Source organism: Triticum dicoccoides, chromosome 3A (assembly GCF_002162155.2).
Source record: "Triticum dicoccoides isolate Atlit2015 ecotype Zavitan chromosome 3A, WEW_v2.0, whole genome shotgun sequence".
NCBI lineage: Eukaryota > Viridiplantae > Streptophyta > Magnoliopsida > Poales > Poaceae > Triticum > Triticum dicoccoides.
In genome coordinates this window covers 487,735,183-487,745,086 of record NC_041384.1, presented here as the reverse complement: position 1 = coordinate 487,745,086, position 9,904 = coordinate 487,735,183, and the positions used below count along the sequence as shown (strand labels likewise).

Here is a 9,904-nt window from a genome sequence, read left to right as displayed (position 1 = left end):
GGATTCTTAATCCCCTAGACTAACATATACCAGACAAATCACCCCCTGAGGCCGTTTTGGTGGGTTTGTGAGGCCAGTTTTGCCCAAGGGGCAGAGGTGGTTGAGCATTTTAATCGAATGGGCTGCCACGTCGGCAATAGTTGGGTGGTGACGGTCTAGTACACCCCCTCGCCCTGCCTCGACCGCTCCGCTTCACCTTTTCATCTCCCGCTCCCCTCTCTTCTCTCTAACGACACGGCGGCGGTGATTTGGGCGACCACGGCGGTGCAGGCGACGATCGTCGGCATGTACTGAACAACTCGACCGGCGGCTACGATCAGGTCAGTGCTCCCTAATATTCCTCTGCAAATCTCGCCTTTCTATCCACATTAGGGCTGTCAGTTAGGGGTTTCAGGGGATTTGATTTGGGGGCTAGGGTTTTGTTCATGTTTTTTCACAGAGTGGTGGAAGCATATTAGATGGCGTTTTAGGGTGCCTTCTGTAGATGAAATCGATGTGCATATGCTTAGTATATGAATAGATGATGTATGGTTTTGTTCATCTGAAAAAAAGACAGTTTTTTGAGAAAAGTTCAGAAGTTCAGTTAATTCAGTTGTTTATTGTCTGAATTTTTTGTTTAGGAAATGGATCCACTAGACTATCTTTCGGTCAGATTTTCAGCAAGTGATTGGGAGTTTGAATGTGCAAATGAGTTTCAAGCAGAGCATACAGATGATATGCAGAGAGAGCAAGGGCATGGGCATGCAGGGCATGTAGAGGAGGTGCAGGCAGAGGAAAGAAATGCAGCAAGTGATCAATGCAGGACCAAATTGCCCGTGTTCAGAGCTGCAAGTTTAGTGTCTGATAGAGGAAAAGGGGTTGCAACCGAGGAGCTGCATATTTCAGGTGACTCTGACAGTGATAGTGACAGTGACTATGTTGTGCCTCCTGCTGAGAGCAATAGTTCTGCTGAAGATGAAGAAATCATTGAGTACCGAAAATATGCTAAAGAATTCAAGGAGAAAAAGAGAAAGAAAATGCTAGGGGAGGAAGAAGCAAAAGCTTGCAATGTTCCTGAGGAGTTCATTGTACCAGAAACATGTAAGCTAGATGATGATGCAAATGACACTCCATATTTTGAAAGTGATGATGATCTTTCTTATGTTGAGGCTAGTGATGGAGAGGTTAATGCAGTCAGAAGGAGAAAGACCAACCATAAGGTGTATGATGATACTTCAGAAGCACCCCAGTTTGAACTTGGCATGGCTTTTACTGACAGCAGAGAATTCAAAAATGCACTAGTTAAATATGGACTGAAGAATTTTCATCATTTGATATTTCTTAAGGATGAGAAGAAGAGAGTAAGTGCCAAGTGTAGCTGGGTTGGTTGCAAATGGAACATCTATGGGTCAATAAATAGCAAATCTGACTGGTTGATAGTTCACAGGTACAATAATGTCCACACTTGTGTGCCTAGGAGAAACAATAAGCTGGTGACTAGTACTGTGATTGCTAGGAAATACTTCAGGCAGATTAGAGACAATCCAACATGGAGGGTGGAGAAAATGCAGGAAGCTGTACTAGAAGATATGCTAGCAGATGTGACCATATCGAAATGCAAGAGGGCAAAAAAGCTTGTCATGGAAAAGTTGTACCAGAAACTGATAGATGCAGATGCTTGTGTCAATTACGATAGTTCCTCCAAAGTAATGCGTTAAATCCCACTTCTTCGTCGAATCTGGAGCCTCTTCCGAAATCAACTTCATCAAACCCTAAAGAAAGACACGAACAAGATCAAACCCTAAAGAAAGACAGGAACAAGTTAAGTACATCAGCAGATATCCAAACGGGAGGGAGAGGGGGATTCACCGTGATACCCATCTCGGCGCGGCGGCGGAGAGCGGGTGCGGACCGGCGGCGGCGGCGGAGAGCGGCGGCGGCGGAGAGCGGGTGCGGACCGGCGGCGGCGGCGGAGAGCAGGTGCGGAGTGGCGTAGGCGGCTCGGCTTCGGCCTTGATTTTTTTTTTTTTTGAGGGACGGCCCAGAGGACTCGCTCGTTTGTGTCGGAACGGCCCGGAATGAGGCCCGTTTCGGGCGGTTTGGTTCGGCATGAAATAAAAATGCTGTTTGGTTAGCCTGATTCGGAATCAAACCTGATTTTACAATTTTAGTTGGGACCCATTCTTACTTTGCCGATGAAATATAATCATCTCTGGTTTCATGATAGAAGTAGTACAAATATATAGAACTAGTGTCCGGGAATTTAAAAACCTTGTCTAGAGCTACCCCGATCTGATGGAGATACTACAAATAGAAAACAGTACAAGAAGCATGCACACGTAATTGCGTAGGTTAAGAAAGTTGGATAATCTGAGTTTAACTTGACAGAGAAGAGAATGTGTAAGCTGGACGGGACAGACTTCAGGTACAACATGTAGCCATATTCCTTTACATACATATTTGGGCAATATTACTACTTCATAGCACTAAGGTTTGATTTTCAAACAATGGATTGATTGCCTCCCGGAACGGGAATGGGATGGAGGCGATCGATCAATCACCAGTCTGCCATCAGTTTCCATTCATCTAAGCCTGAACATTGCCTCCCAGAACCAACTCCTTGAACCGAGTTATGCATCCCATTGCGCGCTCAAATTTGCCGCTCTCCAGCGCAAAGCTGAACCGGCAGTAGTCGGGTATCCCAGTCCAGGAGCTGCTGTTTATGCACAGCCCCGTGGCTCTGAGGATGGTTTCCCTGATGTTGCTCGCATCCAGCTTGCCCTCAAAGCCATCAGCTTTGAAGCGCTTCCCAATGTAGGCAGTCGGTTTCGCCAGCATCGATATGCCAGCACAACCGCTGGCAACGTCCCAGCCACAGCTCTGCAACGTCTGTTCATTGTGCAACGGTGACACAAGAGAAAATGTCAAACATAGCTTGAAAGCATAGAAACTACAGAAGAATGATCATCAGCATGTACAGAAGAATGATCATCAGCTCGTACTGCTGCTCCGCCATTAGATCAGAGAAATGCTGATCCTTCTAGTTCTTCAGGCCAAGTAGCTTTTTGAAAATGTGCTGTGCAGCCGACTCAAGCTCGGGAAACTATGAAACGCATCAACCAAGGATGGGTCATTCAAAATTACAAACTCAAAGTCATGTCCTGCTGCAATCAGCTCAAAAGACAGTTCTCCTAGCAGGACTACAGATAATGAGGGCTTTGAACATTTTAAAGAAGAAAGGCATCCTTCCAGATTCCACCGACTCCAGCCATCCATTACCACTCCAGGCCTAGAAGGAGGTATCTATCGCTACCCTAGTAGCTCCATATTCAGCGCAGACGGAGAGCAGCTCTTGAATATTACTGTCACTGTACAGAAAACCAGTAGGGTTGATCGTGGGGCCACAAATGTACACCCATGGCCGAGATACATTCTTAAGAGTGTCAGCTAGAACCTTTCGCTGTTTCGCAAAAAAGCTAGAACCTTTGGCTCAATCTTGAATCCTGAACTGAAAGTTGTAGGTATAGTCAAGGTGCTTGCATTCACAAACTTTGCTGCAGAGATGTAATGGCCATTGGTGCCCAAGGGGAAAAGCAAGGTGCCCTGTTCTTGCCTGCAACAGAGAACAAGCTTATTGAAGAGTGCAAGAGAGGCATTGACATAGATAATTTCAGAACAACCATCTACCGATAAACCATAGCTATCTTTCACCAGCTGCTGGATGCTGGAATGAACATCGGTCTCAGAATCAGTGATGTTTCACCTGACAAAACTTTCAAAGGCACAGGCATTCACTGCAGAAGGTACTGGCAGAAAGCTGTGATCTAAATCCATATGAGTGACACTGACTCATTTGAATCATGAATGAAAGTTTCAGCTGCCTTTACAGTAGACATAGCTGGATCAGAAAATCCTATCATCTGATGAGGTATCACTTCTGCCGGTGCCTCTGAAAAAGAGCAAGGGATACATAAGATAACAAGTTAAGGAAACTAATAAGGCCACCAAATATCCTTGTGCTCTGGATGCGTTATTACCTTGCTCACAATTATACAAAATCATTGAAAAACACAATAAAGCATCCTACCACACAATAGTAGGTACTACCCAACTAGTAGAAGATTTAAGAACTACCTGATTTACACTAAGGGAGTAAGGGGAATGTTCACTAACCATTACAAAGAATTAGTATGGATGGGTTATGGATGAGGCAGATTTGGACCTAAGCATGTTTACCTCCTGCTGTGGATGCCGGTCAGCAATTTGAAATGCCAGAAGCTCATGGAAAAGGCAACCATAATAGTGCTGGCTGATCAAAGACATGTGGCCTTCTAATAGCTCAATAGTTTGTGACAATGCTTTATATACAGCTGCATCTTCAGATATGGCAAAAGAAACTTCAGATCGGAATAAACCTACAACCAAAATCAGAAAGCAATTACGAGCGAAACTTATAATTTTAATTCATAGCAGTACAGTGCACCAATGGAATTAAATGCTGTGTTTAAGTTGTAGGCACCTGGTTCTTTACTAAACCACACAGTATAGCTGCATGGGAAGGTAGGGTCTTTCCAGCAAGATATTTAAATACACCATTAGAGCTTGGCAGACTAGACAACTCTAGATGCTCTGAAATATCCAGGAATAACCAGGGAGACAACATCTTTTGTTGCATTTAGTAAGTTCTCAAAAGCAGCACTTGTGATGGCCTCAAATTGAGCCATCCCAGTAACAACAACTTGAGGCTTTGGCTTCCTGATCAACTCAATCAGTAAATCTGACTGGCGTGGTGCCTCAATCACAGTAATTGTACTCTGTTCTAGCCTGAAGTTTCCAAAAAAAAAGTGAGTGTTGGCGAACAACCAGATCCATGATCATAAACAAAGATATAGAACAAAAGCAAGTTACCTCAATTGCTAAAGATGTTAACCATTGCTTGGGCAAGTGTCTGGTCAAATGTTCATCAACAATTGCGAGCGCCGGTGAGAACAATTGAAGAGCATTTTCTATTGCCACAGCACGAGAAGGGAACACAACAACATTCTAGGAACCACGAGAAAAAATAGCATCATGTGAATTATAGGTCAGAAGCATAGGCATATAATCAGTAGAGTTCGAAGATAATATTGACAAGTCTTACATCAGGAGTTAGAGGAATGTGGTGGTAGCTCTTCATAAATCGTTTAGACATCTAGCTGGTGGCTCACAGGAATTGGACTTATTCTCTTTCAAAAAACTAGCTAGGTTGCTAGGAAGGGAATTTGTTCGACAGCAACAGAGTCATCATCAAAGGATAAATCGAGGGTATTGCTGACTTCATGAAATCCATCTTTAAGAAACTCAAATATTTCTGTTGTCATATTGCAACTTTTAGAAATCAATACAGAACAGAAAGGAACCTGGTTGGGATGGCGAAGTTGACAACTATACACAGACAAAGCATGTGAAATGCGGCCACCTGATTTCATCATACATGCCCAGGCAGTGCAAGCACAGATAGGCTGATCCCCAACAAGATCCATGAAGAACTCAAAGCGATGTCTGCTATTTTTCTCAATTTCAACTAAGGCTGAAATATCTGTGTCAGCAGCCTGCAACAAGGCAATTGATTGGTAATGATGCTGAAAAAATAATGCTAACTGCAACCCTGATAGAAGATTCAATAAAACAAAAGTTCTATAAGTACATTCACTTATTTAATTGGTGTTTCAACAACAATTGTTTAAACGAGCACACAAAGCTACATGAAATACAATGCATAAATAGATTTAGTACAGATCCTTAACTCCAGATCAAGAAAATTTTGAAGAAAAAACAATTTAATTAAATGGGGCTTGATTTTAAGTTTCATGAATGCGACTGCATTTTGATTGAGTGAAGAATGTATGTAAGACACCCTTAAACTAACCTAAAGTGCACAGTAGTTACTCAATGAGTACAAAAATTTCTCATTTGAATTTTCAGTTACAATCTTTGACATTGCCTCTGGATTAGGGTTAAGAATCTGAAACAAAGACATGTAATTGAGTAGCATTTTTTTCTTTCATTTTATTTCACCAAACAAGGGGGACAATTGCCTGCACCTGTGGTATGCATCCAACAATGCGATCAAGCTCCATCTTGTTGTCTCTACAGTAAGAAAGAAGATCGGATTCATAGAATTCAACTCTATCAAGAAATGTTTTTCCAGGTGCGGCTAGTGTCGTTAGTCAGAATAATCTTCAAACCAGCCCTTTCCAGAAAAACATTTATAGAGAATCCAAAATTATATAATACAGAACATCCAAATGTTTACAAATGTTTTCCTGTAGGTGTCCATTCTTTAAGCATTCTGAATTTGCAAGGTGTCCATTGTACATACCTACCGGAAAACAACAGGTCGTATGTATCCTTTCAGTTCCAGAAATGTACAAATGTTGTCACTCTTTCACCTGTAGAGTACAAGTTTCATCTGAACTTTTAGTTAATTCCATATGTTCAGTGGATAAAAAATTACCTGTGTTATAAAAAAATTAATGTCCACCATGTTAAGAGGATAAGCATTGCTGCAAACCCATGAAAAATACTAATTCATATAGAGAACAAACCATAAAATGAATAAAGCAATATCTAACTGAGTCAAGCCGCCATCACCGATCCTCACTTGCTATTGTTAGGTAGGTGGTCCCTTTCTTATGAATATATGATGATGAGGAAAAAATGATGAAAATACATCTCCCTCCTCATTAGGATGCACCGATGTGCAAGTAATTTTGAAAATGAATGTGAAATACTAATCTGTGAGGATCATATATAGCTACAAAAAAATTTGATACAGCATATGCTATCAAAAACAATCCAAGACCTAGAAGTGAAGCACTCAAAATTGACCTTCATTAGTAAGAGCATTCTTTTCTAGATGGCTTCCACTGCAACTCAACAAGGAGCATTTGTTCTATAAGAAAACAATATGAACACGCTTGAAATTGCAAGAAAGTGACACATCAAATAAGAAGGAACAAAGTAACCAGTCGGGATTGATTTGTGTCCACATACCTTGGCAACACGAGCATGGGTTGGGAGCTCAGATTCCCTCATTGCCTAATGATTCAAAATATTCTGACAAAAGAATAAAAAAGCATTACATATTGCAATAAAATTAGGAACAATGTACAGGTTGTAGCTTATACCTACTAAATAGCAGCAGTGTTTCTTAGATGCTTGTATTGTTCTGGAAACCTGCAAACTTTCCAATATGTTCAAACTGAAATTATGAGAGTGCTGATGACCTTAGTTTTGATATTCAATCTGCTAAAGAATTTTTTGACAAGTTGGTTTTTCAACAGCCGTGTCTAAAAATGTTGGTGCTGCGTATCTTTAAATGTGCAACTTCAATAAGGATACATGCCACATGGAGAATGAAATCTATGATCAGATCTCTAAAAGCCCATATGGCAGCAAAATAGGGAGGATCATAGAAGGATAAGGGATGTACCAAAAGGGTACTCCCACGAAGATAATTTATTTCAATTAATAACTGGATGGTTCATAAATATAAATAGGAGCGGCAGAACTCGGAAGAACAGAAACTGACCGTCTATGGGATGCGGTAACTGAATCGATGTCAACTTCCTCCTTGCACAAGGTAATAATTATTGCAGCACAAATCCCTAAGTCATGACATGGTCTTGAGGAGATAGTAAGCTGATCCGAAGGGTGCTGCTACTTTCCTGGTATGAAATAGGAGCCACCCCATCAGCTCACATCTGACAAAGTAATGTAATTCAGTCTATGAAGGTAGTATGACAGATTAGATGCAGATAGTATGACAGATTTCATAAATAAAATGAAAGAGAATACACATTTGACAGCTTTCACTCAATAATTTCAGTCTATGCCGTCATTCTATTTAGCCGCCATTCTTTTCATTTTTTCGAAAAGGGGGGCATGCCCCAGCCTCTGCATCTGAATGATGCATACGGCCAATATTATTAATAAGCAAAATATCCAACATAAGTCTCCCGGTCTCGAACAAAGAAAGAAAATTTAGCCGCCCATTCTATTGAAAAGATTGTTTGCAAATTCCTGAAGAGAAACAATTTATCAAGCAAGAGAGCAGCTGCCATCTCAATTTTATTATTCTCACTTAATTCAATAATTTACTCAATTAATGGAATGGTATATGATGCCATTAGCCCATTATACTTGACCTTGCTGTACTTCAAATACTGTAGCAGTGACGGGATGTCTTGCATCAGATACCAGTAACTACGCGAAGCATGCAAGCGTCGATCGAATCATCCAACACAGGACATGTTACGACATTGCAAAGTGGAAAATAGGGAGCGTTCACCAGTACGTGGGGACGCGGAATCAGTAGATGAGCGGCCGCGGAAACAGGCTCGACATATGGGGAGTTTTGTCCTTGAAGCTGAAGAGCGTGCGCGGCGGCCGTCGCAACCCCGGCCCGTGCCGGACAGCCGCCGTAGTCGCGCGTCGCGTCGGGCCTCGAGGGGCGCGGCCGTCCACACCACGGCACGCGTCGGACCACGTCAGCACTCAGCCGCGAGGATGTCGAGGACGCCGCGATGGCCCTCGCGCCCCAGTGCGCCGCGCGCTGCAGACCAGCGTAGGAGGCAGGCCGGGTGCCGTGGCCCGCGCCCCTGAACTGCTCGTCCCAGCCCTGGCCTGCCGCCGCTGCTTCCTGACCTCACGCTAGTCACGCATGCCGGGTGCCGGTGGCCACGCACCTGCCCACCTCCGTCGCCGCTCTTGTCCCCGCGGCCACACCCCGGCCGAGGCATTGCTGCTGCCGCGATGGAGGCATGGAGCAGCCAAAGCTCGGATCTGGCCACCCGCGCAATCAGAGAGAAAGGGGTGGCGTTGGTGGACAGAAGGCCGCGGCGGCAACGCAGGTGGATGACGGCGGGGCCGCGGCACTGTAACACCCGTGGATTCGGTGTATGGACAGAAGGGCCCACCTGTAAGGTTAGGGGGAGAGAAGGCATATAAGGGCATGTACAATGGTGCTATTTTAGGAGACAAGATATGATCTCTTAGCACAATATGTCTCACCATGTTTATAGGAATAACTAGTTATTGAAGATAAGGCTAAGACATGACCCATTATAGACGTCTTTTTTTGTCATATCTAAATTAGATGCAAGACTGAAGATAAGACTATCACCTGTAACGACCCGACCCAGGATGACGGCTAAGACCCACTCTACACGTTGAATGGACCACACCTATCAGTTAACCTCTTACGCTTTCGTCCTCGCTTCACGCAAAAAAGATCGATCTAGGTTAACAAGCCTCCTAGGACCAACTATTTAGCTTGGTCTGGCTCACCTCGGGCTAGCGATGTGGGACTAAATCCCACTCCCACTCGCGTTACAGTGTTTTCAGCGCAGCTAGAGTAGCCGCACTACAGTAACCAGCTTCTGGCCCGGCCCACCTTGGCCCAACAACGGCCCACTGGGGTTGGTCTATTACAACTCACCTACCCTCGGAATTCGACGTCCCCGTCGAATTGCTAAGCCAAGCTACCTTCATCCAATCTAGCCAACTGCATCTATATCTCGATCAAAAGCTTGCTTCCTTATCTTTTTGAAGTGTTATCTTGATTTCTTGGATGAAGGTTATGGCAATGTTTGGATTCTAAACTATGTGACTATGATGATTCTTTCTTTTCTTCTTCCTACCAAAAGATCTCTACAAGCTCATAAGAACCAATTTCTTATCAAATCCATATGTTGTTGGTGCTATAACTCTATCAAGTAAAAAAGTTTCCAAATCTATCTTGCACTTATTAAGTATGAGCTTCTCTAATCTATCTTGTTCTTTATCGAGAAAACCCTATCTCTCTGTTGCTTCATCGCCATTCCTATCATCTCCTCATTTTTCCCTTTTCCGTCCTTACTTGAATCTCGGGGACGAGATTCCT

General features: G+C 43.3%; 1 protein-coding gene and 1 pseudogene across 2 annotated transcripts in view; both read right to left on the bottom strand.

Moving 5' to 3' along the window:
- Nucleotides 1-1,898, bottom strand: part of LOC119268715 (flap endonuclease 1-A-like) — a 6,752-nt gene extending 4,854 nt beyond the window's left edge. For both annotated transcript variants that reach the window (XM_037550412.1, XM_037550414.1), the window contains exons 1-2: nucleotides 1,849-1,898; nucleotides 1,635-1,751 (exon numbers count right to left, since the gene is read on the bottom strand). The gene's annotated coding sequence lies outside the window, so the exon portion shown is untranslated. The remainder of the gene's footprint in view (nucleotides 1-1,634; nucleotides 1,752-1,848) is intronic.
- A 424-nt stretch (nucleotides 1,899-2,322) lies between these two features.
- LOC119268714 lies at nucleotides 2,323-8,890 on the bottom strand (annotated as a pseudogene).
- Between the last annotated feature and the right edge of the window lie 1,014 nt (nucleotides 8,891-9,904).